Genomic DNA, 25,319 nt, shown 5'->3' with positions numbered 1-25,319 from the left:
ATGAAATGGCTTACTCCATTCAGAGGGAGTGGGCTCATCTTAGTTAATCTTTTTACATTGATGGTGAGTTAGTCAGTCTTGAAACCATCTGCAAGATTTTTTTGTCCCAAAGTAATTATTATACAGAAAGCCACATGGTGTCAATTATGACTGAAAGTTGGATATTACTCATAAATGTATAAATACAAGTGGTGAGAATTTACAGAAATATACTCATACACCCAAAAAGGCAAAGCACATTTATATGGGGGGAGTGACACATATATATGTTTGTCTGCATGTGGGCACATGTATGTTTATACCCACCCACACATACACATACACATACACACCCACACACTCTTGATTGAATAGGGGGGATACTTCTGAGAAATCAGAGTCCTGGGGATTAAAAAAGGACCTGAGAATGCAATATAATATATGTTACACAATATATGACTACCCACAGGTCTATCTTGTGATCTCTCTGTAGACCAGAAGTATTTATGTCATTGCCTAGAAAGTCTGAGCAGATGCCTGAACTAGCTTATATGCACCACTTAAATTCCAAACTATGGACTCAATGTACCCACTTCTGCAATACTTGGCCAAAACTCTCACTGAAGTCACACCTTTCACTTCAACAGCAGTTTCAGGTAAGTACTAAAATGTGTAATTCCAAACACTTAATAGTAATAGTGTGCTGTTGGGTGTATTTCAGATGCACAAACTAGCAGAAGCACTGACATCAAAGGCAAATATCTCATATGCAGCCAATGTTTTCCATCTTCTTTTACAGATAAATTTGGATGCAACCACAAGCCTGGTATGACAGAATACTTCAGTTTATAACAGACCGATACCTCCATACTGAATGACTCATTGCTTTGCATGAATTAATCAATCCACAGTAATTCTGAGTGGTGGATACATAAAAATTGCCTCCATTTTACAGAGGAAAAAACTAAGCAATCTAAACTGTGTTTTGGAAGAACGAGATAGAAAAGTCCCCATCAACAGGCAAGATTAGAGTCTTTTGGTTCCTAACACTTGTCTATTAGGACTATGCAGTGACTCATGCCTCCCTCATTTGCTGTATACTTTTGAGAGTAATTTCTAAAACAATTATTTTCATAAGAATTTTGCCAACATATGAACAAAGGCTCCTGACCCTAAAAATGTATTTGCAAGTGGGTGTTGTAAATTAAAAAGTATGGCATTTTCACAGTAGTTCTGTGAAAACTGTTTCTGCTCTGTGCATTATAATGTGGAATATTGCATGTGCAGTCATTACACATATTATATAATGAAAATATACAAATATAGAAAATCAGGCGTTGTTAAAGCTTTTGCTGTAATATTAGATATTAATGTAATTTAATGTACAAAGATATACCACACTCTCTGGGAGTGGCTGATGATTTAAGGAATATGTTGAACAACTATTCTATGACTCTAGCTCCTAAAAAAACCCACCCACTCACCATGCATGTATTAATTTTCTACAGTCTTTTAATTTAATTTAGAAAAAAATGGAATTCCAGTGTATCAGCACAGAACTCAACTCAGGCTTTAACTCAAATTTTTCCATGTTGGTATGGTATAGAGTAAAACGTGAAATTTACCCATCGAGTTAATTTCTTGCTCCCCTAAGGCTAATTAGTGCAAATTAAATTTCCTGCTAATCATCCTAAGCAGCGAATGTGTGATATGAAATCCAGCAGTCCTACCGATCGTGATAAACCTCTATTCATGTGACTTATGCACTGCATAAATTTCTTGAAACTATTTTAACTGCAGTTTATAGTCCGTTCCCAAAGTGGCATGGTCATATGGTGTTGCTTTTTGCCTTGTATTCACAGCTACAACACATTAAAGAAGGCTAGAAGTACATTAAATACCTTATACTTACTACTTTTCCTAGGAATCATTATCTATGGTTGCCACAGGGATATGCTACTGTGAACAACAAAGTGGGGGACCAAAAGCGTGCAGAGAAATAGAGGTGCACACAAGGATATGCCCCATGGAGCCTGATTTTCAATGGCAGACACACAAGCAGACACTGTCTGTCTGTAAAATTGATAATAGCTAATGCAAATGCCCAGCATAGATTATAGCTAACGTTCACCAACAGAAGAAATGTTCATGGAACCCCATATTAACAGGCAGACCTGTCCTCGGCTCACCACGTTGCCTTGCCACAGAAGACTGAAGTGGTTTCAAGGTTTTGGTTCTGTTCCTGAAGCACTCAATGGCTTAAAAATATAATTTCATTTCTAGGATAAACATGAAACTCTCTACAGTGGTAAGAAAGCTTATTTGTGCAGGAGACAGTACTTCCAAGAACAACAAAAGGCTGTGGAACAGCTCTTACAAAATTTAGGGATCATCTCAAACTTTGTGCATTTTAAGCATGAAGGACTTTTCCTTGATTTTTTCTCCTCCAAAACAGAATTGTCTGTATGAGCATTCAAGCACCTATATGTGCGCACCCTCAGCTCTGCTGCATGCATGCATACAATCCTTTCCTGGGCATAGGAATATGAACATGGCAAATATGCTTTTCCTTCCTTTCTTGCAGTAGATGGACATGGTCAGGTGCGCATGTACACGCTCCAGCTGCGCCTGCCACTGTACATCTCAACAGGATTTTAGCAACATCATGTATCTTCTGCCAGAGTCAGCTGAAGGCTACTTCCTAGGAGGACTCCAAGTAATGTGAGGGCAGGATTGTGGCACAACTTGATAGCTGAGGGCACTTCAGGATGTAGTTTAGCCATCCTTGCACCAGAAATGTGAACTTGCACCTTGCAGAGCACAGACCAAGCTGTATCCTAGCTTGGTCTTGGGTTTGCAATTCCCCAGGGGCAGTCACAGACAATAATAGCAAGCATAGTCTAAATAGCATATGGTGTAATATCACACCAACAGGGCTGAACAAAGCTTATATGCTACTGCTATTGGAATTTCTTCAGGTTTTAGAGCTTGGATTTTAGTCCACAGAATTAACTTTTAAGAATACCTCTGTGCATGGTTTTATCCCTCCCGCACCACTCTTCCCTAACGGAGCATCATATGGACACTCTCAGAGCCAGCGCACACATCTTTGCCACAGGCGCTCGAAAGTGGGCATTTGCAGTAACAGTTTGAATATGGGGAGACTCTTGTAATTTCCTTTCCTGGTGTCAGGACCCTGACAGCACCCTGCTCCTGGGTCGGGCTGCCAGGCAGATTTTCTTTCCAGCTTGACAGGGGATTCCTTGCTGAGCTACTGCAAGGCTTTCTGCCTACATCCTCATGGAGCTCCCTGCAACCAGGTCTCTTTCCAGTCCTGCCTCCTATCCCACTGTTGCTCTTTATTCCTCCAGTCTCTTTGCTCACCTACCCCCATGGTCTAATGCCCCACTTTCTCACCCTATGGTTGGTTGCTTTGCATTGGTTATCTTCTACGTTTACTGTTCAACTTCCAGTATGTGAGTCTTTTCTTCTCTCCCACTCCTCACATGCTGCCACTTTTTCTCGTGCTCACAAGGCTCATTAATCCTTCCCAAACCCACCCGAGCTCCTCATTCTCCTTTCTTAAGCAGGCCCAGCTATCTAGTCTCTGTCTCCTCCACTCTCCTCAAAACATCAGCTTCACACCTACTTTTTCAGTGCCCTTCCTACCCAGCCAGGCTGTCCCAAATCCTTGTCTCAGGCTCCCTGCCTCAGCAGTCTAAGCCCTCCTTCCAGATCTTGATTTTGTGTTTTTTTTTTTCCCAAGATTCTCTCTCTGCCCTTTTCCCTGATCTGCCTCCTCCTAACAGCAGATTCTTTCTCCAGACGAACCCCATCTCCTCCTTCCTTCAATTTCCCTCTGTGCCCCCCACCCAGCCAAACATCTCCATGTTCCCTGTTTTTTTCTCATTGACTTCCAGCTCTGCCTTAATCACCCTCCATATTCTCCTTTCGCCTCCCAGTTACTATTTCTCTCCCCTCTCCCGCATCAATGTCATCTTGCCCTGATTTATTCCCCTCACTTCTCTTTCCTACTCCTCCCTCTTCTTTCCTCTACATTCAGGTCAAGTTGCTTCCTTTGCAGGGCTACCTGGATCCCAGGCACATCTGCTGGGAGCGCAGGAGAAGCGAGGGTCTCCTGCTCTCCCACGAAGCACTGGCTGAGGCTTCCCCACAGCAGAGGAAATGCCCACGAGTCCACACAGCCCTGAGCTGCAAAGTGTCTAGTTATTCTTTGCAGTAGGCATGTGGATAGCCCCACTGGGCTCCTACAAGGAGCCTTACTATGTTCCTGGGAAAGGGAGTCCTTGGAAATTTTAGCCGTCGAACTCTAGTAAAGCCTGCACTGAGTACTTGAGAATGGGAGCTTTCCCCCCCAGAGATTTATAAACTTGCTAAATTCAGTCAGATTTCCACAAAGAGGACAAAAGGCAAACCCCTGCCACAAAGGTGAGCAACCCTACTCTAGAGCATACAGATTCTTGGGCATTTAAAAAATGAAGTTGCAAGACCTTTGTAACACAGACAAAGAATATTTTTCCATTTGGGGGGAAAGAAGAAATACTTTTTGGCTTAAATAAAAAAGAACTAGGTAAAAGCAAAAAGAATTTCAGCTTTATTGGGTCAGGTTTGGCAAAATTATAAATAAGCAGAAAGAAGGCCTTTTAATGGGACTTCTCAAACAATATTAACAAGAGATGCTATATCATCTGCCTGCAAGAATACATTGGAATAGCTATAACTGCAGATGCTGAGGCTCTGAGCCCAAAACTCAGGCTTAGGAAAGCAAATGTAGGTTCATACCTGCATCTATACAAATACTAACAGGCTCTTACAGTCACGTTACCCAGAAAAGACCTTTTTACAGTGTGAAATGTGACACCCTGCATTGTAAGATATTGGATATACTAGAAGCAAAAGTCACCTGTCCCTCAGCATTCAGGCATTAATTCCAGATCACTGGAATGCTGCGTTAAATTATCATTTTGTCCTGGGCACCATCCTTCATCCCTAGCTGAGCATCTGAGGATGTACTATTTCCCATGAGAAGCAGGCAGTGTCCCTTAACATTTGCTTCATTTGTGCTAGCAAATCCCTAGATAGTAAAGCAAACTGGCAGAGATCAGCTGGATTTATCAACAGGTAATAGTTATTTATATGAAAATGTCTATAAGAAAGACATATCTGAAGTGACTGTTTTGCACAAAATATAATGCTGTCATCTGGTGGAAAGACGTACCTTTAGCCTATTCAGTGGTGTAAGAGCTTGGCTTCATGTGATTTTGTATACCTTCCCAGTTGATCAGAGACCTAAATACAATTTTAGAATTGAAGTAAGACAGGTGGATTTGTGACCCCCAAATATGAGCGGTCCGGAAATAAATTAATTCAATCTATGAACATAAGCAAGAAGTTTTATAGGTCAGTAAAAATTATATGATATATAATTTCTGAAGTATCATCCCTGGGGAATTCTAAAGAAAAGAATGAAACTGTCTGACATTAAATGGCCCAAGGCCTGCCTTTTGGGGAGGGAGGCACTTAGGTCACACTCCTGCTTTTTGGCTTGGGCATGCAATAATAATGATTAGGGTGCCCCTCTGTCTTCCTGATCCTAGCAATCATTATTTTCATGCTGTCCTTTCATTTATTTCCCTTTTTAAATATGTTTGCTTGAGTGTAACATACTTTATTGTTCCAGGAGTATGTTTAAGTCTAAAATTATTTTATCATCCCAAACTGAATCAAAGCCCAAAGATCTATAGCTTGGAATGGCCAAAATTTGTGAAGTTCAGGGTTTTTGCAAGCCTCAAACTAGCTATGGGCAGAAAGCCATTTAAAAAATATTTTGTAATATAATTGCGGTAGCATCCCACACCATGTGGTGGTGATGGTACTGTTGGCTTTTTTTTGTCCCAAGGAAGATTTGAATAAAATAGAATGTAAACTTGTTTTTCTAGTTCACAGGAAGCTGTTATTATTTGTGGGCTAGGAATAGAAGAACACTTCCTCCCTTTGTGTCCCAAAGATAGGCTGTCAAAATCTTAATGCCCTCTCTACAGAATGAAGGTTCATGGCCTATTTGCAGAAGCAGGGCTTGATAGCAAGCCCCTCCTTGCTCACTGAACTGCTCGTGTGTAGCCTTTACAATAGGAGCTCTCAGGGGCAGAGACTTGGATTTAGCATATACATATACCATGTAAGATAACTGCCAAGTTGGTATAGAAGTGAAACAATGGAAGTGTTAATCAGTGAAATAAAAATATTGGTTTTATTGCTTCCAGACTGTTTTTTGCAGCTCTGAATCCTGTCAAGTACTATGTCTTCAATTAGAGCTAGGATATAAAATAAGTAATAAAACAGACACAAATATAAAGCCATAAAATATAAAAAGCATTTAAAAGTTCCACAGAATCAGCAATAGAATAAAAAAAACACCCTGTGCCTATAGCTTAAAGGAGCCCTGTCTGGAAGGTCTGGTGCAGCCTGCAGCTGATTATCTCATCAACAGGCTATAGACGGGCTTGACGAACTCCACTGGTTGGGGCTGTGGGTTTCTTTGGCTCCCAGCACAAAATGTTGAGCTGTCCGGTAAAGTGCTGGGCAGACTGTAAAAGTCTCTTGCTTGAGAAATTAACACAGTGGGATCTCAGTAATTAAATCGAGACGCTACAACTAACCCTCCCTCGGCCAGATGTAAAGGCTAGGGAAGCCAGGAGAAGACTTCCCATTGATTGTAAACGAGCTTTCCTGAGTACTGCAGAAAAAAGCCTGAGCTTTCTGTTAATTGTTAATTGACATCTGTGAGCATGACTAATTGACATCTGTGTGGGCCACAGCTTGTCATGTTCACTTACATACGTTTTTTTAACTGAAATAAACAAATCAGTACACAATGCATGGAGTTACATAGTGATGACATTGCTCTTATTCTGCCTGTAGTTCTATTTGCCCAGATTTGCCCCAGTAAAACAGCACATCAGGTGTGTTCCCTCCCAGACACAGTCCATCTGGCTGGGACGTGGAAGGAGGAATCCCTCCGTGAAACTGGACAACAGTAAGGCTCCAGTTTTCAGTACTGTGACCTGCTCTCCAGAGGAGCTGCAAGGCAGCTCACTCATGGGAACACCCCTCCACCTTTTAAGACCTTATCTGATGAGTTGATTCAAACCCAAACAGCATGAGTCTGTCAATTCCCGGGAAAAGCTACTGTTAGAGTTGACAGTTATGGCACAAAAGGCAGTGAAAAGACTGTCTAATAAGTCCAAATTCTGTCTCAGAGATGTGTGGGCCATGTTGATTAAACCACCCACATGTATCCAAGGCAGGATCTGGCACACACAGACCTGTCCTTTTTTTTCTTCCTATCTAGTGGGTAAGATTGGGCTCCTATCATTTAGACTACTTATAAAGATTATAATGTGTGATTAATTTCCACTTACATGAAATTTCTACTTATTTATACAAAATAAATATTAAGGAAAATTAAATGTATGATTTAAAATCTATTACAACTGTACTAATAACAATATACTGCAGTATACTAGTATTCTATTAATAGTAATATATTAGTAACACAGTGTATTGTATTTAAAGATTCAGGAAACGTCTATATAATCTACAGACATTACAGATTTTAAACTGCACAAAGTTCAGAAGACAGTGGAAATACTACCTCCATATTACTAATAAAGCACAGCTTTTTGAGGAGTAAAATTAGCCATATATACAATCTTGCCATGTCCTTACAATTCTGTTTTCTTCTTTAATGATCGACTTAGCACCTCATGGAAATTGGGGAAATCTAAGGATTCCAGCCATTTTGCCTTTGTTCTTAATTTTGTAACAAAATTGCAAAGTAGGATGAGCAACATGGATTCAGCACGGTGACTGAGTGACTTGAATCCTTCCCACACCCAGAACACAATGTTTTGGGGTGTTTTTGGTTTGATCCATGATACTTTCATGGTATATGCAATATCTTATTTATTTTTTGTCAGTAATATTTCCTACGCTTAAATGCTATAACCCATAATACTAAAGCTTATAAAATTGTAAATGTCTAGGTTTCCCTCTCCAGTTCTTTCTATGCTGTGTAATTCAAACGTTGCATTAGGTTTGACTCTGCGTTTTCTCCAATAATTATTTTCTAACAACTTTTTACCCTGGTGAGGATTTGCCTGTATAATTTTGGTTCAGCTGACAGTGTATTTCCTTTTCTCAAATGTCTGTAACTAGCACTTCAATCCTCTAAAACACACTTGAGTCAAGAACAAGTAACAGAATTTTCCTGACAATGAGACCTCAGCTTAACTCCTCCACCTCATGACCCTTATTCTCATAGACACATAATGTGCAACTCACTCTTAAATCCATCATCTCTCTGAAGAGAGACAACGTTTTACTATCATTGATTTTGGTGAAAAATAGTCAGAAAACAACTATAAAAAACTATATGTGTCTCAGTACAAAGCTAAACTGCATCAGCATATTTTTTCATTAAGGGTCAGCCAGCCTACCTATTACAATAACATTTCCTCCCATCCCTTTCCTTATTATACTGGCAGCACACTACTGGTCTTTAAAGAATTGCTCACTAGAAAATTTAGTCTTCAGATCTAGAGTATTTCAGCCTCAGGCTGAGACAGTGTGGACCAGGGGATGGGGTGAGCAAGCAGCAGAGTCCAAGATCCCTTTCCAGGGATGGCAGCTGGGCTTGGATGTCACCTCTGGGGATTGTCCAGTGCAATCCCCCTACTCAGAGCAGGGTCACCTGCAGTGGGTTGCCTAGGACTGTGTCCAGTCAGGTTTTGAATATCTCCAAGGATGGAGCCTTCACAACCTCTCTCGGTAACCTGTGCCAGTATTTGACCATACTTCGAGGAAAATGCTTTTTCTTATGTTTAAATGGAATTTTCTGTGTTTCGCTTTGTGCCCAGTGCCTCTTGTATTTCACTGGCCAACAGTGAGAAGAATCTGGCTTTGTCTTTTTTACTCTGTCCCCATCACATATTTACACACATTGATAAGATACCCCTTCTCCAGGATGCACAGTCTGAGCTCTCAGCCTCTCCTCGTATGGCAGATCCTCCAAGCCCTTAATCATATTCATGGCTCTCCTCTGGAGTCAATCCAGTACAACCATGTCATCTTCTAAATGGTGAACTCAAACTGAATATCCTACTCCAGATGCAGCTATTAGATATAGATATTAGGGTGCAGATATTAGATATTAGGAAATCAGATAGTATAATAATATAAGAAGTAGATGTTAGGAAAAATTTCTTCACTGAAAGAGTGGTCAGGCATTGGAACAGCTGCCCAGAGAGGTGGTGGAGTCACCATCCCTGGAGGCGTTCAAAAAATGTGTATATGTGGCACTTCAGGGCATAGTTTAGGAGACATGCTGGTGTTGGGTTGGCAGTTGGACTTGATGATCCTAGAGGTCTTTTCCAACTTTAATGATTCTATGATTCTATGTGTCTCACCAGCACTGAGGGAAGGATCACCTCCCTCAAACTCTCCCTAATGCAGCGAAGTAGGCTGTTGGCTTCTTTGCTGCAATGGCACATTGCTGGCTTACAGTCAACTTGAACTCTCAGCTCCTTTCCTGCAGGTCTCATAACAAGCACCTAAAATTCAAGAATAGCAGAGCACTGGCCCCGCATAGCTCTGTACCAGCTTCAGGCTTTAAGTTTTTGCTCTGTATCCAGTGACAACACTTTAAGAACTTGGAGTCTGCTAACTGATCGTAAAATGAAAACTCAGAGCCCATTCTGTTTGCTGTTTAAACAAATGAATTGGGTTTCTAGTAGTATAGAGCAGGCCAGACCCTTACCCCATACTGAAAAATTCAGGGTTTCTCATGGCAGGCACATTTCTGAGGAAGCCTGTGGTCTAAACTGATTTTTTAGGCTGGAGGGGAGAAGTGTTTGAGGGGGTTACCTGCATTCTTTTTCCACAGACAAAAGACATACCTTAGATGAGGAAGCTCCAGTTTTAACTGTAAAACTTCTATATCTTATAAGTCAAAACCATCACTCCCCAGCAAAGATCTAGACATGAATATTTTAGCAAAGAGAATATTTATATTTGCATAAAAAATCTGCACTCTGAATGTGAATAAAGCCAGAACAATTGGTTTGCCTGGTTGCGGTGTACAGCCACTCACACTTTTGCCTGTGCTAATCATTCTGTTTGAAGAAAGAGTATTTCAGTAAACTTTGTTCACAACAACTGCAGAGAAGAAAGTTTTAAAGGCAAGCCAAAGAGGTTATTCACAGCTGTATGACAAACCACTGTCAAAACATAACAAACCACAACCAAACTCAAGCAGAAAATGACAAAATATAAGACTGTAAAAATGATGGAAATTGTGCAGGACAGGCATTTTAGATGAACAAATGCAATCTGTACCAGCATAAAGGACCAACACAGCACAGAAAATGATACCCAGAAAAGTCATCTCAAGAAATAAAGGCAAAACCATAAAATTCAAATGACAGAACACCAAAAGGAACAGACAAAAAACAGGCAAAACATCTAGTTGTATTAAATCAAGCACACCCCTGACCCCTGACTACATCTGACATAGCAGAATACTAAACACGGCACGAAACAAAAAATTATGTAAAAGTGCCAGCAAAATGACATTAAGATAAAGTCATATAGGCCGTACTGCCACAATTCTTTTATGCAGGTACCCAAGCTGGTCTGGGGCAGAACCTAGACAGAGTGCTCAAAACCAAAGTTTAGTTGCTGCAGAAAACAGGTGTCTGCCTTTCTGTGGCATGTTCGGGCTGGTGGTGGCTTAACTGACCAACAAACACGTTTCACAGCAATCGACTCGATTAATCTCCTATTGATCTGAATCCAAACAGTTCCACAAAAATTAGGCAAGTCACTGGAACCACACTAATTACCACCTGCAAAGAATTTGACCATTATGCTGGGGATCTTCCTCCCTGCCAAGACTGTATAAAGGTTCAAGCTATTGCTACAAAAGCATGTAGGAAGATCTACTGTGCTGTAGTTGCTGGTGCAAAGTTGTTCTGAAGGCAAATGTCTACAAATGCAATTCTACCAGGTTCTGATCTCCACTCTCTCCTCTGAACCATGGGATGGGAAACTGAGGCGGGGAAAAAAAGATCTAAAAAAGATCTTACATGTATTCTAGAAATACCATAAACATTTACAGCCTATATGAAGGGAGAATAAACAACTGACAAAGTACTGATCTGAATAATGCATAGGTCCCTTTCACCCTTAGAAACATTAAAAGAGAAGCTGTGAGTGACTGAGACAGAGTACTGTGTGTAGCAGACAGCTTTTTTACTTCTAAAGCTGAATTACACCCAGGCAAAATCAGCAGCAACATATACCTTCCATGAGCTGCAACTCTGATAAATCCTATTTTTGGGTTCCATCCAGTTTGTGTCTGCCAGAATAGCACCTCACACCATTATCACCATGCCTGATGAGAAGCCTGAGGACAAGCACAGGCTGCCGAGACCTCATAAGGCTCAGCTCAGGCAGAATTTACCTTTCCTGGATGCCTTCTGCAGCCCTCCACAAGCTCCCTTCTGCTGAGAGAAAGCTACTAACAGTACTTATGGCAGCTAGTTTAAGTTAGTTAAAGGTACTCTTTTGTTGTGGTTAGTACAGTATGAACATAGCCATGAATGTGTCTATAAAACACATTGTAGGCAGACACCAACTCGCTCTGCTAACACTCCAAGTAACCCAAAAGTTACATGTTTGCATAGCGTGGCATCACATCTGAGCAAGTAAACACCGCGAAAAGGCAGGATATATTTGTTTGGGCTCTGAGCCAGATGAAAATAGCCACACAGCATCTGGTCAGCTTAGCGTGTGGGCAGAACAGGCTCTTATAGGCATTTGCCATATAGGTGTAGCTGACCTCCTCAACACTGGAAGACTTCTTTTCATGGCAAGACCGAAGCCCATGGGTAGGCAAAGTGAAGGAGAAAGATAGTTCCTTCCCAGAACACAGGATGCCGTGCTCAAGCACGGTCAGTCAAGCATCACAGCACGGTCCACATTCAGGTGAAAAATATCAGAGGTGAAACGTGTTGATATGTGCATCAGGAGGGACATAACGTAGTGGGGAGTGTGTCTGGAGAACTGGTGGAAGGTGAGGGGTTATGGTGATGTGATAAAAGATACACATGGCATTCTCAAAATCCTCAAACTGCATTGAGCACATGTGGATTGATAACCAGCATGATTTTTCTGGCAATTTTATGCTGTAGACCTATGAACAATATCTCACCAGTGGATAACATCAGTTGTCGGTTATATACATGTTTTATAACAACCAGAACACTCTTTTTCAAAAAGCCATTGGTGGTTGGCTTTGATTTCTTTTTTTCTGCAGCAAAGCTTGCTTTCCCACTCTCTTTCTCTTTCAAGCTCATGGAAGCTAACTGCAGAGAAAGTAAAAAGGTATTCAACACACTAGACAAAATAATAAGGAAAATATTCTACCATTTAAAAATGTTTTGCTGGTTTTAAAAGTGCAGCTTGTTTATTACCCTTAAAATGAAGGCAAGTGCCCTGTGTTCAGCTATACAAATCAGATGTCTGACAAAATAATGTCAAATAATAAAGAACCACTTTCAGAAAAGGGCAAGCAATGTAACAGGTTTATAAGCTTCAGTCAGAACACACGTTATACGTAGCTTTTAATAAAATTTTATGCAGCAAGTAATGCAGAATGCTCTTGACTTGAAAAAGGTAACATCAGTAATAAGTGCTGTAACAAATCTGTGCTGAAGTTGAAATAGCCTCTTCCTATGTTTTCTGTCCTTTTAGCTGTATGATATGTTTTTCCACATTTCACAGAGAGTCATTATATCATCCTCTTGATATATTTATGCTACAACAACTCACTGTGATTTCTGGTTGCACTACAGGTAAGATGCAGTTCCCGTGACAATGCTGAACTGCCACCATCAGGACAGCTTCAGGGACCTCCTGAACATAAAACAAAAACCACCACACAGGATCAACCCAAATGCCCACCCAGCCCAACACCCGTGCCTGACAACTGCCAAACTAAAAACCTAAGAAAAAAATGAAGAAAAAAAGGACAAGTGTGACATGATCCTTGCCCTGGTCCATCATACCTGCTCCCAAAAATGAAGAGGTAGAAAGCTACAAGGTGCTGGTTGCATTCAATTACACATGGAAGTCATGGCTACTAATAGCTGTTAACATCCAAGTGTAATGAGACAACAATGGACCCCATGCTCCAAATATAAACCTAACAACTCTTAATTTAATTACAGGGAAATGTATACAAACTTTATGATCCCAGACTGGAAACATATCAAAAAAATTCTCTCGGAACATATTTTCTTACAAAAATGAAAAAATTCAAGGTGGGAAGTTCTTCTTTAAAGGTTTAGGAATAACATTTATCTTTCAGCAGTGTTGATAGGGTTACAGTGCCATGCTGTCAATAAGCATCCCTGTTGACATCAAGGAGAATGATCCAGGTAGATAACTCTGTGTTCTGATATCTTAACATGAATATGACTATCTAATTCAAAATGCTTCTTTTACAAATTAAATGTATTTTTTCAAAATCTACAAAATTTGAAAAATATACAGAAATCATCTAGTGTGTGAAAACCAATTTAATTTGGTTTCTTTCACATTCGTTATGGTCAAACAAGACTCCAAATAAAAAAAATAAGGTACTCCACCTTGCAATGTAAATATGCAAATATGGTGCAGTATACATACCCATTTGAAATATCCCCCTGGCTTTCAAATAATTTGTACATATTTCACAACTAAGAATATATTTTTTAACAACAGCATTGCAAACTCAACTCAGGATCTGAAAACAAATTTGCGTGATTACTGCAGTGAATTGTTAGCTGACTTATTTGTTTACAGAGCCTAACACCATATAATAGCAAGTTTGGTAGGAATCAATTAATACTTTTGCTAGAAGACAAATAAAAAAGGTGCTGGAATAAAATACAGAAAATGCCAGTCTAAAATTGTTATGTTGCGGGCATCCATTACACAGAAGTAATATAAAGTAACACTCCTACAAAGTCATTTTTTCACCATAACCATAGAAAAATATCTCTGCTTAAAGTCAGTCTTCCTTCACTACACTCATACATGAATATTTTAAAATTATTTTTCCCCCTGTTAATCCTGATCTTACTTGAGACATTATTCAAGGACAAATCCTGGTCCCTCATGGATCTCCACTTAAACAGCAGGAATTTTTTCTTGCATAATGATAAGAAGGATTGAAGAAAATTATCCTCATTTTTGTGAAGTTAGTCATCTAAGGGGTAAGGGCAGAGGAGGAGTGCTGTACTCTGATGCAGGACAGGTAGCTACACTGTTTCTCCTCCCTATGCGTCTGGATCATGTCAATAAATCATGCCGCGCACAACTTGAAAACCTCAGAAAACATGGGCTTTGCTCTGCAACTACTCGCTAATACAAACTGAGTTCTGTTCATTTTTTTCAGCAAAATTGTGGATTAATTCAACACTAAAATGTCATTTTGCTGAAAAAAATAGAGAAGGAGGAAAAACTGCCCACAGTGAGACATAAGGAAAGCAATTTAGACAAGTAAAAGCTGTTCCCAGACCTCTGCACAAAGCTTGGACTGAACATGACATTTAAAATTTTTTTGGATCAGCACTCTTGTATTTTATACAGTACTTTATCAACATCCCTCCCATCCTCCTGTTCCTAGAATCAGCATAGCTAGAAAGATAAATTAAAATGTTATTCTTGCATATACCTCACATCTGGTTAGAGTTAGGGAGTGCTAAAAATCATATCAGGGAGTTTATCCTTGCAGGCTTTTGAGCTTGAAATTCTTGTTGTTTCCTGCCTTTGCAAGAACTTCAGAGGAATGTAGTTCTTAAAAAGAGATGGTTATTTTGCTTGCCATTGGGAAAGAGTGAAAGTATTCTGACGGACTGAGCTATGGCTTGGAACTTTTAAATAACTCATTAAATATTTGAATGTATGCAAGTTAGAGTAGAAAAAAAGTCACAGTAACCAATGTGATACTAAAGACTCCTCTCCCCTGGGCTTTGTACCCAGTAGGTGCCCACAATGACTGCAAAATATAACACAACACATGTCACATAACTGCAGAAAAGATTAATGGGATGGTTTGGTTTTGCCACACCGTGCAACCAACTCTCACCTGTTACTGCACGTGAAACTCATACCTGTATATAGGGACCTACACTGCTGAAAGAAGAAAATATCCACCCTCTCTCACTGTATGTCCTTTGTGTCTACATAACGTGCCCACTCCAGGAGAAATAAACATTTAGCAAAGTGATTCTGAATTTCTTCAGGCTAATCCTCTATGCCTACACACTCACGAAATATCCTGCTGGGGTGGAACAGGAGCTTCTAACCATACGCACGCTGTGCCGGCAAAGCAACATGAGTTTGATTTCCCAGAGCTATTCCCATGAGGCGGTGTGCAGCGTAGTCACAAGCAGTGGCTCTGAGTGACATTTCTCACCTTTAGTTTCTCCTAAAAATCCACCACTTCTAAGGCAGATGGCAGGCTACACCCCCAAAGAGGCAACTTCACAGGAAGCCTTCGCTCTGCGTGGGGATGCTGTATAGGGGAGCTGAACTTTTGCTCCTCCTCAGTTATTTCCACCTGCTTTTTTCCCCCGAGTTTCATCACTTACATGTCATCCCATTCACATTTTACTCTCCCGTGTCGTAAGCCGTCTGCTCCATTCAATGTCCTTCAAAGGGGTACTCACATGGAAGTCACTCACAAGAAGGTCACCCAAAGCCTTTCCATTGAAAAATTTGTGTTTGCCACTTGTTTGTTAAGTTATCGGTTCTCCGTATGTTCTGAGTAGTGATAAATGCACCCAAAATTGCAGAATCTCAAGAGAGGTGATAGGAATGGTTGAATTTCAGAACACAGGTTTTCATGCAACTATGAGAATATTTAAGAGCAAATGGTAGTACTAACAAAACAACATTTTTGTTTACTGCATCACAGCTACAAGCTATACTTGAGGAATGACATTCTTAGCAGTGTCAAGATAAAGTGGTGTTTACTTTATAAGGAGTAAATTTTAACCCAAATATGATCAGAAACCAAGAAAAATTCTTACTTTTTTTCAGAGAAACTTATATGTTTACACTCCAGTATCACAAAAAAACTGGAGGTCACCTCCAGGCATGTAGAGGACAAGAAGGTTATCAGAAACAGTCAACATGGCTTCACCAAGGGAAGATCATGCTTGACCAACCTGACAGCCTTCTATGATGGCGTGACTGGCTGGGTCGATGAAGGGAGAGGAGTGGATGTTGTCTATCTTGACATCAGTAAGGCATTTAACACTGTCTCCCGTAGCCTGCTCACAGGCAAGCTGAGGAAGTGTGGATTGGATGAGAGGACAGTGACGTGGATTGAGAACTGGCTCAACAACAGAACTCAGAGGGTTGTGATCAATGGAGAAGGGTCTGGATGGAGGCCTGTCACTAGTGGTGTTCCCCAGGGGTCTGTGCTGGGTCCAGTCCTGTTCAACATATTCATCAATGACCTGGATGATGGGACAGAGTGTAACCTCAGCAAGTTCGCTGATGACACCAAGCTGGGAGGAGTGGCTGATACACCAGAAGGCTGTGCTGCCATCCAACGAGACCTGGGCAGGCTGGAGAGCTGGGCCCAGGGGAACCTCATGAAATTCAACAGGAGCAAGTGCAAGGTCCTGCATCTGGGGAGGAACAACCCCAGGCACCAGTACAGGCTGGGGGCTGAACTACTGGAAAGCGGCTCTGTTGAGAAGGACCTGGGAGTGCTGGTGGGCAGCAAGCTGACCCTGAGCCAGCAACGTGCCCTTGTGGCCAAGAGGGCCAAAGGTATCCTGGGCTCCATTAAAAGGAGTGTGGCCAGCAGGTCAGGGGAGGTTATCCTCCCCCTCTGCTCTGCCCTAGTGAGGCCACATCTGGAGTGCTGTGTCCAGTTCTCGGCCCCCAGTTTAAGAAGGATGTGGAACTCCCTGAGCAAGTCCAGCAGAGAACTACCAAGATGATCAGGGGACTGGAGCATCTCCCTTATAAGGAAAGGCTGAGAGACCTGGGTTTGTTCAGCCTCGAGAAGAGAAGACTGAGGGGGAATTTCATCAATAGCTATAAATATCTAAAGGGTGGGTGCCAGGATGATGGGACTAGGCTCTTTTCAATAGTGCCCAGTGACAGGCCAAGGGGCAATGGGCACAAGCTGGAACACAGGAAGTTCCACCTCAATATGAGAAAAAACTTCCCTGTGAGGGTGACAGAGCAGTGGAACAGGCTGCCCAGGGAGGTTGTGGAGTCTCCTTCCCTGGAGACATTCAAAACGCACCTGGACGCGTTCTTGTGCCCCCTGCTCTGGGTGTGCCTGCTCAAGCAGGGGGGTTAGACAAGATGATCTCCAGAGGTCCCTTCCAACCCCTACCATTCTGTGATTCTGTGAAAAAAGAAAGACAATATTTATGTTCTGTGTGTCTTTTTGTCTCCCCAGTGATTCCAGACATTAAGAATATTTTGGTAATTCTATAGTGTTTTATTTGAAATACCTAACTTTTATATAACTAGCCAACTGATGTGGAATAATCAACTCCTTGCCATATGTCAGACTCACTATACTGACCATGGTACATTGAGATTACACATCTTAGGCAAATGTTGCAGTGCTCCCTGCCACGTTTGCAGACTAGTCCCAAGAGGGTGGCTGCCAATGGACGTTTCTTCATGAGCGCAGTAAGATGACAATTACGAGGGATTCCTCCAACTGTCTATCCACCTATGAATCCTCCTAGATTTACCAGGAATTACTACATTGTCTTTATTAAATGTGATAGTAAGCAGGTGTGTTGCTGAAACATTGAACAAAAACTGGTCTGTTGGCAACATTAGATACGTTGAAGGAAAAAGTCATTGGCCACCTGCATATTTGCTAACCACAGGAATACACTATTGCAAGATGGATGATCCGTATTATTGATACCACATTGGTGTCACTGTAATAGAAAATTATACAGGTTCTCTTTTTGTCTTTTTCACTATTTTTTCTCAATGCATCGCTGACAGTAGTAATATGAATGTGCTCTTGTTCGAAATATAGTGGCCTGGAAAACATATAAACTGATGCCAATGCGTCTGCTACAGGGCAGACGGATCCCAGTGGACTCCCTTTATAAGATTATTCCAGTATGGGTCAACTGTTGCAATATTCAGCAACTTAAACATTATTAAAGCAGTTATTCCCTACTGTGTCCTTTTGTATCTAACACCTTTTTGAGCAAAAACTTGGATGTTTCCTCTAATATATATTTTTGAGTATCCCACTGATCTTGCTTGTTCTTGGAAAACACCCTGGCGAGCTGCAGATATGAATCTCAGGTTTCACCACTGCTGTTTTCCATGGCGTGACAGTCCATGCTGCAAAGTGGTGTGTTCATCTGGTTCACTCCATGCCACAGTTCTACTTCCTGACTGCTCTGCATGGTGACAAGAGACATTTACTTAACATATGATTTTACTGGTAAAGTTAAGATCCTCATTACCAGAAAAAGTTACTATCATGAAAGACATTGATAGCAAGGAATGATTCTCTTCCAGGTTTGCAAGATGTATTTTCAAAATAGGAAACAGGCCACTGTGTTCATTTAATTACGCTTCTGAAATGTGCAATACAGAACCCCTCCTCAGCATCACTGGGGAGAGTCAGCAGCAGTTCAGTCTTTGCTGAGATACAGAAGGGACCCTGCCTTTGAGCAGACAAACTTTCCTGTAACATCTTACAATTTAGGCTGACTACATGCAATACCATTTGTCGCTGCTCTGCGCTGACAATTAGCATATGCAAATTATGAATTAAGATATGCAAACCACATGTACATCACAGTTATTTTTAAAAGGCTTGCCTAAAGAGGGGGATGTAGCTGTCACTTTTAACAATAGCAAACACCTAATAGCAAACGCCTACATGTAAAACTACTAAAAAGACACAGTAGTGGTTCAGTGCTGGAGCACATGTGAGCCCACATCCTCTTTCAATATACAAGTTTTTATGAGATTTTTTTTGGCATTTGTTCATGGTGCGTTGCATACGTATGCCTGCTAGCAAATGTTTTAAAACAGGATAGGTAGAAATATTGCAACAGATAAGCTTGCAGAGAACAACCTTTCCCCTGAATATGTAAGCGAGCATATAATGCTCTGTGAGAGAGATGGTAAGTACTAAAAAACCCTTGTACCATGAATAAAAAGGAAAGACTTGGCCCACATTACTATGTCACTGCTTTTCTGTGAGAAGTTGAGCCCTGAAGAGGAATCACAAGCTTGATGATCCTAAATGTCTTCTCCAACCTTAATGATTCTATGATTCTATGATGAGCCCCAAAGTCTTCCTTAATTTATCATCATTTTCCCTTGAAAATCTTGAGAGCAAATTTCAGAGCTTCTCCCATGTCTTTTATAATGTCCTATGACACACAGTAAACTGGGGGAAATTATTTAATCAAAAAGCAGTTAATTATTTTCACTCATGTCATAAAGATGGGCACCAAACATGGGAAATTGGAATAGAAACCTTGCTGCAAATACTTTCACTGAAAATACCGCTCTTGCAGCCTAGTTCCTAATCTACACAGTTTGATAGAAGTATAATTGTAGGACAGTAAATATTATTGAAATACTTGTAGCAGCAACATTCCAAGAGTGGTCACAGTAGTAGCAGGTAAACGGATATTATTCAGGTAAAGCTTATCCCTCTTTGCATACAGGGATGAAGCATAGCATTATAAATGTATCGCCATGAAAGAGGCTAAGGACGACTTCTTCATGTGAGCAAAAGTCCATGCTCACAGGCAAACCCACGTGGTAGGCAGAGTGGAGCAATGCAACGCGTGACTAGCCTTAGCTGCTTGCTGTCATCCTGCTGGGAGTTACAAGCCCACAGGGAGACACCACAACAGCCCTTGTGATGGCTCCTACTCCAAACGAGGGCTTGCTGGTGGCTGAAGATGACTTGGCAAGGCAGTGTATGACAAAAGCCCCCCTCTGAGGTCAGTCACCTCCAGAGGAAGAGCAATAGCAAGCAGCAAGTATGGTCACTTTTAAAATAACTACAGCCGTTTCCACATGTGACTGTGCTCCAACAGTGTGGTTTGCAACCATTACTTAATTGTAATTTCAGCTAACCATTTTGTAGTAATTGATGGCTGAATAAGAAATTCAACAGCTGCCTATATGGCTGAACAAATTATATTCTGCTTATAATACTTTCTTAACTCAGCCACCCACTATGGCTGAAATATTTGATTGCTAAATTGATTTTTCATTAATTTAATCTTCAAGGATGATTATTATTCTGAAGCTGGACCACACACAGTAAAAATAGGCATTTTATTAGTCATATAGTCATAGGGCACACAGAGAAAAAGGCATGTGCCCTGGCTGATGAATCCTGGCTGATGTATAATTTGTTGTTCCAATGCCAACTTGCAGAAGACCATTACTTCATCACAGTTGGTCTGATAGAAGTGAAAAGAAATTTGGGTCCCATTAGTCCCTTTAAAAAATCTTGACCTTGAAAATATGAAACTACTTGGAAGAGATTATTAAATAGCTGTAACAATATAAAATAATCCCAATACTGAAATTTTAAATTAAGAAAAGCTCTTTCTCATTTCAGGAGACATTTGTTATCAGGAAGACGGTGTGTCCTGAAAGTGCTTTGTGATAGTTTCACAGTAAATAAATGCTTTTAAAACCATGGAGTGTGATTACCATAAAATACATCCTTGCAAAAAAATATAATCAATTAGCAAAAGGTCTTTAAATCAAGACACTTTACAAATACATGTCACTGAAACTACTCACACAAATAAATGTTTGTGGGAGAGCAAGGGGGAGACCTTAAATGCTTTTTCAGTGAAAACTTGCTAGGGAGCAACTACGCCTACTTCAGTGAACAAGAGACACGGTCAGCAATATAAATTAATGGTCAGTGCACGCCATCTCAAAACTCCTGTTTGGTAATGTTTTCAAATTACCTCTGTTTTTTTTTGGCAGTCACCATTTTGCAGGTCTTAACTAGCCCAGCCAAAGCAAAGTGGCAGAATACTGTTGACCTTCTCCTGGTTTAGAGAGATTTTCCTTTCATTTCTGAGAGTAACCCAGACCCAAAAGACTTCAACATGATGCCCACCAACTATTGAATTAATCAGCTACACCAAAAATGCCTAAAGCCCTGGACTGACCTGAAACTAGTAATGTCTCAACCAGCTTAGACCCAACAGGAACCTGTATTTAACACTAGATCTTTAAAAAAGGAAATGGAGAAGAAATGGGGGAAAAACTAGCTTCTGTGCAATTTTCTCTCCATATTAGGAGTACATAAGAGTTATAAGGGCTTGTATGATGAAGGTGTGAGGAAAGGAAGTGAAGCAATACAAAAGACACAGATGGTTCTTGACATATGTCCTTTTTGCTGCTTAGCAACATGTCAGTGTACTGCATTCTTTTTTTTGTTTCAACTTTCTGCAGAAAGGATGTTTATACTGGAAGAACTGTTGTTTTGCAGAACCTGATGCACAACCTTCTGCAATGTCCGTAATGGTAAAGCAGCAGATACTTTGCACTGAAGAGAGCCCAGAGGGTTCTGTAATTGTAATACTAAAATATTTTCAAATGAGACAAGTATTCTTCAGTAGTGTGAGCCAGGCAAACCCAAGATGCCCCCCCTGAAGAATTTTCTTCTACTTTCTTTTAATAACAACTCTTTTAATTTATAGTGCTCTATTAAGACATAACCCCACCCCAAATCCATTACTGTAGGGCAATAATGTGAAGAACATTTGACAGTTAAAATTAGATAACCTGGACTTGTTCTGTTTGCCAGAGCCCCTTTCTTGAATATATTTTAAAATTATTTTTATTTCCTAAAGTCAGAAAATAATTTAGCCTATTATGAATATTTTTAATATAAAAGTATTCCTGTATAGTTAATTGTTACTCACTGGCATCTAAAGATCAACATTTTAGCTGCCCAGAACCTTCACATTTATTATCCTGCTATAAATGATGTGCATTTTAATTTCTACTGGTGGAATCCACATCACAAGGATCATAACCTCCGAGAACTTCCTTTTATATTCTCAGCCAAATTCAACCTTTTACTGCAGTAATACTTACTACCACACTGTTCCTGTGAATTAGTTGTGGAAGTGACCATACAATGGATAGAGCAGACACTATGTTTTTCATATTTTTTAAGTTTTGCACTCGTAACAGCAAAGACAGCCTGAGTTTTACTGGTATTAAAGGTGTTTTATGTCCTCTCAACAGCCCAGCAGTTTTATTTATGCCTGTTTTGTGTTTCCTTTGCCAAAATCATGCAATGTAGTCTTAACATAAATGAGAACAATTCCACAGATTTTTTAGAATACAATCCAGCTTTTGTACAATCTGAAGTACCTCTAATAAATACATAAATCTTCTGAGTACTTTTGAGCAATATTTTAGGTATGAATGAGGATATCTCTCAAGGAAAGGTTGCATCTTGCTGTTCAATATCAATCTGAGGATAAATAAGCTAGCATGGTCTAAGCAGGCTGTGCCACATAAGGTGCACACATAGGTGGTTAAAAGAAATGAAGAACATAAGCCCTCATAAATCTGCAGTTCTAGTCCCCCACAGACTCAGCAATCACATCATATAATCTTTTCCATGAGCTTACTGAGCTCTGCCTTAAAACCAGTCCATTTCTTCATCCACTGCTACTACTGATCCTACCCCATTGATCTGACGACTAGAAATGTTCTTCTAATTTCCAGCCTATATTCACTCATATCCATTTGTTTTAGTGTCAAGTGCCACTTTTCTCCCCCACTGATGTTTCCCCCCTTGAAGAGTGTGTGGACAGCAATCCAGTCTCTTCTCAATGTTTTATTACTGGACTAAACAAGCCACAACCTTTTACTTTGCAGAACATAAGCTTCTGTATCATTCTAATCATCCCTATAATCCTTCCTAACACTTGCTCCACTTGTATTTCATCTTTCTTAAAAACAGGTGTCCACATTTTCAAAAGGGAGCTCTCCAGTGCTGCTACAACATTAACATTTCCCTGTCTCTGCAGGAAATATCTCATTTGATACTTTCTAGGATCACATCGCTTTCTTCACAGCTGTATCACATCGGTGACTCATAGTTATTCTATGACTGATTGTTACACACAGGTCTTTTGCCTCCTCTGTCATTTTCAACTGATAAGTCTCTAGCAGAAATTCTTTTTAGCAGCCCTTAAGTGCCTTCGTACTCTTAAATTTCATCTCATCTCTATTACTTGAGTCTTCAAGGTCAGAACATTTTTCCTGTGTAATATTCTGATCATCCTTTATATTAATGATGCCTCACAAGATTTTGCCACCACCAAATTCCATTCCTCTACTTCTACATTTTGTGCCAACATCATTAATTAAAATGTTAGTCAAGTCCTCTAGATTGATCCTTGAAAAATTCTGCTGATATCTTCCTTCCAGTGTGACAGTTCTCCATTTAACATAACCTGTTGTCATCTCTTTTTTATTCAGCTCCATTGCATTCTGCAGTACCACCACTAACATCCACCTCTTGAACTGGACTAGTAATTTCCCATGTGTGATCCTCTATCAAATGCCAAACTCCGAATAATATCAGATCTACCACATTTCCTGTATCTAGGTATCAGTGTAGTTTGGGATAATAACTTTGATAAATCTGTGTTGCATTTGTTCGAATATTCTAATATTGTGGTTACTTAAAACTAATTTAAAGGTCAGACAAAATGAGACAGTAGTAAAGTTGTTAAAGAAATTTTATTTCAGAGCAACCCGTGAAATAAAGACAACTTATATGCAAGAAATTAACTGAAGCACTGAAAGATCAGCTATTAGCCAGCAGTGATCTAAAATGGTTGTAAGAAAAATGATAACTTATCATGTAGATTTGGTATAGAGCTTTAGAATACAATGTGTTGCAAGAAATAAACTTTCTGATATGAACTTGTGTTTTAAACATAACTATCTTTCTATATCTATTAACAAACTAAGCATTCATGCAACTTCATGATACAGAAAAAGAAGTGGAAAAGCACAGACGTATGAGAATATATCAGGTTTCTCATGGAAGATAGAGCATAGCAAGCAAAAGCTTTTATAAGTGCCAGGCAGAAAAATAAAAAATGACGAATAGATGAATTTCTGCTCTTCAGACAGATAACACATCTTCCAGGCTGGTTAGAGACTTGATTAGAGACTGATTAGCATTGTGCTCTAGCAGGGTTGTTGAGCTTGCTATTGCTAGAAAGTAAGTCAACCTCGCTGGAAGATCTGTAGCTGTTAGCCTAAATTCAGTAGTTAATACATGGCTGTGGAAAGAGTTTTGGAAGTTGTTCTGTGCCACTGGACCCAGTTTTTCCCGGAGCTTTTTAGATCTTTCCTGGGGAACTGTACTCACCCAGGAGGCAACCACTATGAATTGATAACAAGGATGTTTCTGAGACCATGTAACTAAATTAACATGCCTATCTGCAGCTGAAAGAAACATCTGACCAGACTGTAACACTGCAGTTTGCTTGAGCTTTAAACATCATGTTGAAAGAAACCACAGTAGTGAATATGGCTGTCTTATTTGGAGGGATGGTCTGAATGAAAGACTGCCCAGAGGCCAGCTGTGCCTCCTGGGATTGCCTTGCTGCCTTCTCCTGCTCCCTGGAGCTCCACAGCCTCCTGTTCATCACATGCTGGGAGTGCGCATAACCTTCATGACATGATGGAGGCTGCTTACGTGTCCTGTCATGGCTCAGGAGGCACGTATGACAGGCATGTGGCTGCCGTATGGTCGACTCCTGCTTTACCTGCATCACAGGACAACCACATCTGTAGTCAGACAACAGGACAGAGGGCCACCAAACACATCCCAAAGGGCCTTTGTAGGCTACTCCAGCCAAAAGGTTGGAAATATTGCCAAGATTATGTCAAATCTATCACCACTACCTATGCTGGTTCCCTCCAGAATATTACATTAAGGTCAGTTCTGCAGCCTTAGCTCCAAATCACTTAAAGATCTGGCTGTAGGATCTTTAAAAGACTGTTTAAAGCTCAGGAGTGATGACCCTTTTCCTCTGGTGCAATGTCACTCTCTACCACATGAATAAAGTTAGTCTCTGCAGCAGTTTCCTTCTCTCCTCAGGTAAGACTGTGACATGCACTTCCAGGCTTGAAGAGAACATTTTGAATTTATTTCCTTCACCCTGGAC

At 40.4% G+C, this 25,319-nt stretch overlaps 1 protein-coding gene and 1 long non-coding RNA gene across 18 annotated transcripts in view; one reads left to right on the top strand and one right to left on the bottom strand.

Annotated features, from left to right (window-relative positions):
* LOC142056634 (uncharacterized) overlaps positions 1-1,852 on the top strand; it is a 132,711-nt gene extending 130,859 nt beyond the window's left edge. The window contains exons 2-3 of the long non-coding RNA XR_012660398.1: positions 473-635; positions 779-1,852. This is a non-coding gene — a long non-coding RNA (uncharacterized LOC142056634). The remainder of the gene's footprint in view (positions 1-472; positions 636-778) is intronic.
* The window catches only part of LDB2 (LIM domain binding 2), a 231,730-nt gene that overhangs the window by 62,419 nt on the left and 143,992 nt on the right, over positions 1-25,319 (bottom strand). The window lies entirely within an intron of this gene.

Source organism: Phalacrocorax aristotelis, chromosome 4, assembly GCF_949628215.1.
Source record: "Phalacrocorax aristotelis chromosome 4, bGulAri2.1, whole genome shotgun sequence".
Classification (NCBI taxonomy): domain Eukaryota; kingdom Metazoa; phylum Chordata; class Aves; order Suliformes; family Phalacrocoracidae; genus Phalacrocorax; species Phalacrocorax aristotelis.
Note: the sequence above shows the minus strand (reverse complement) of the source record. Positions and strands in the feature narration are given on the sequence as shown.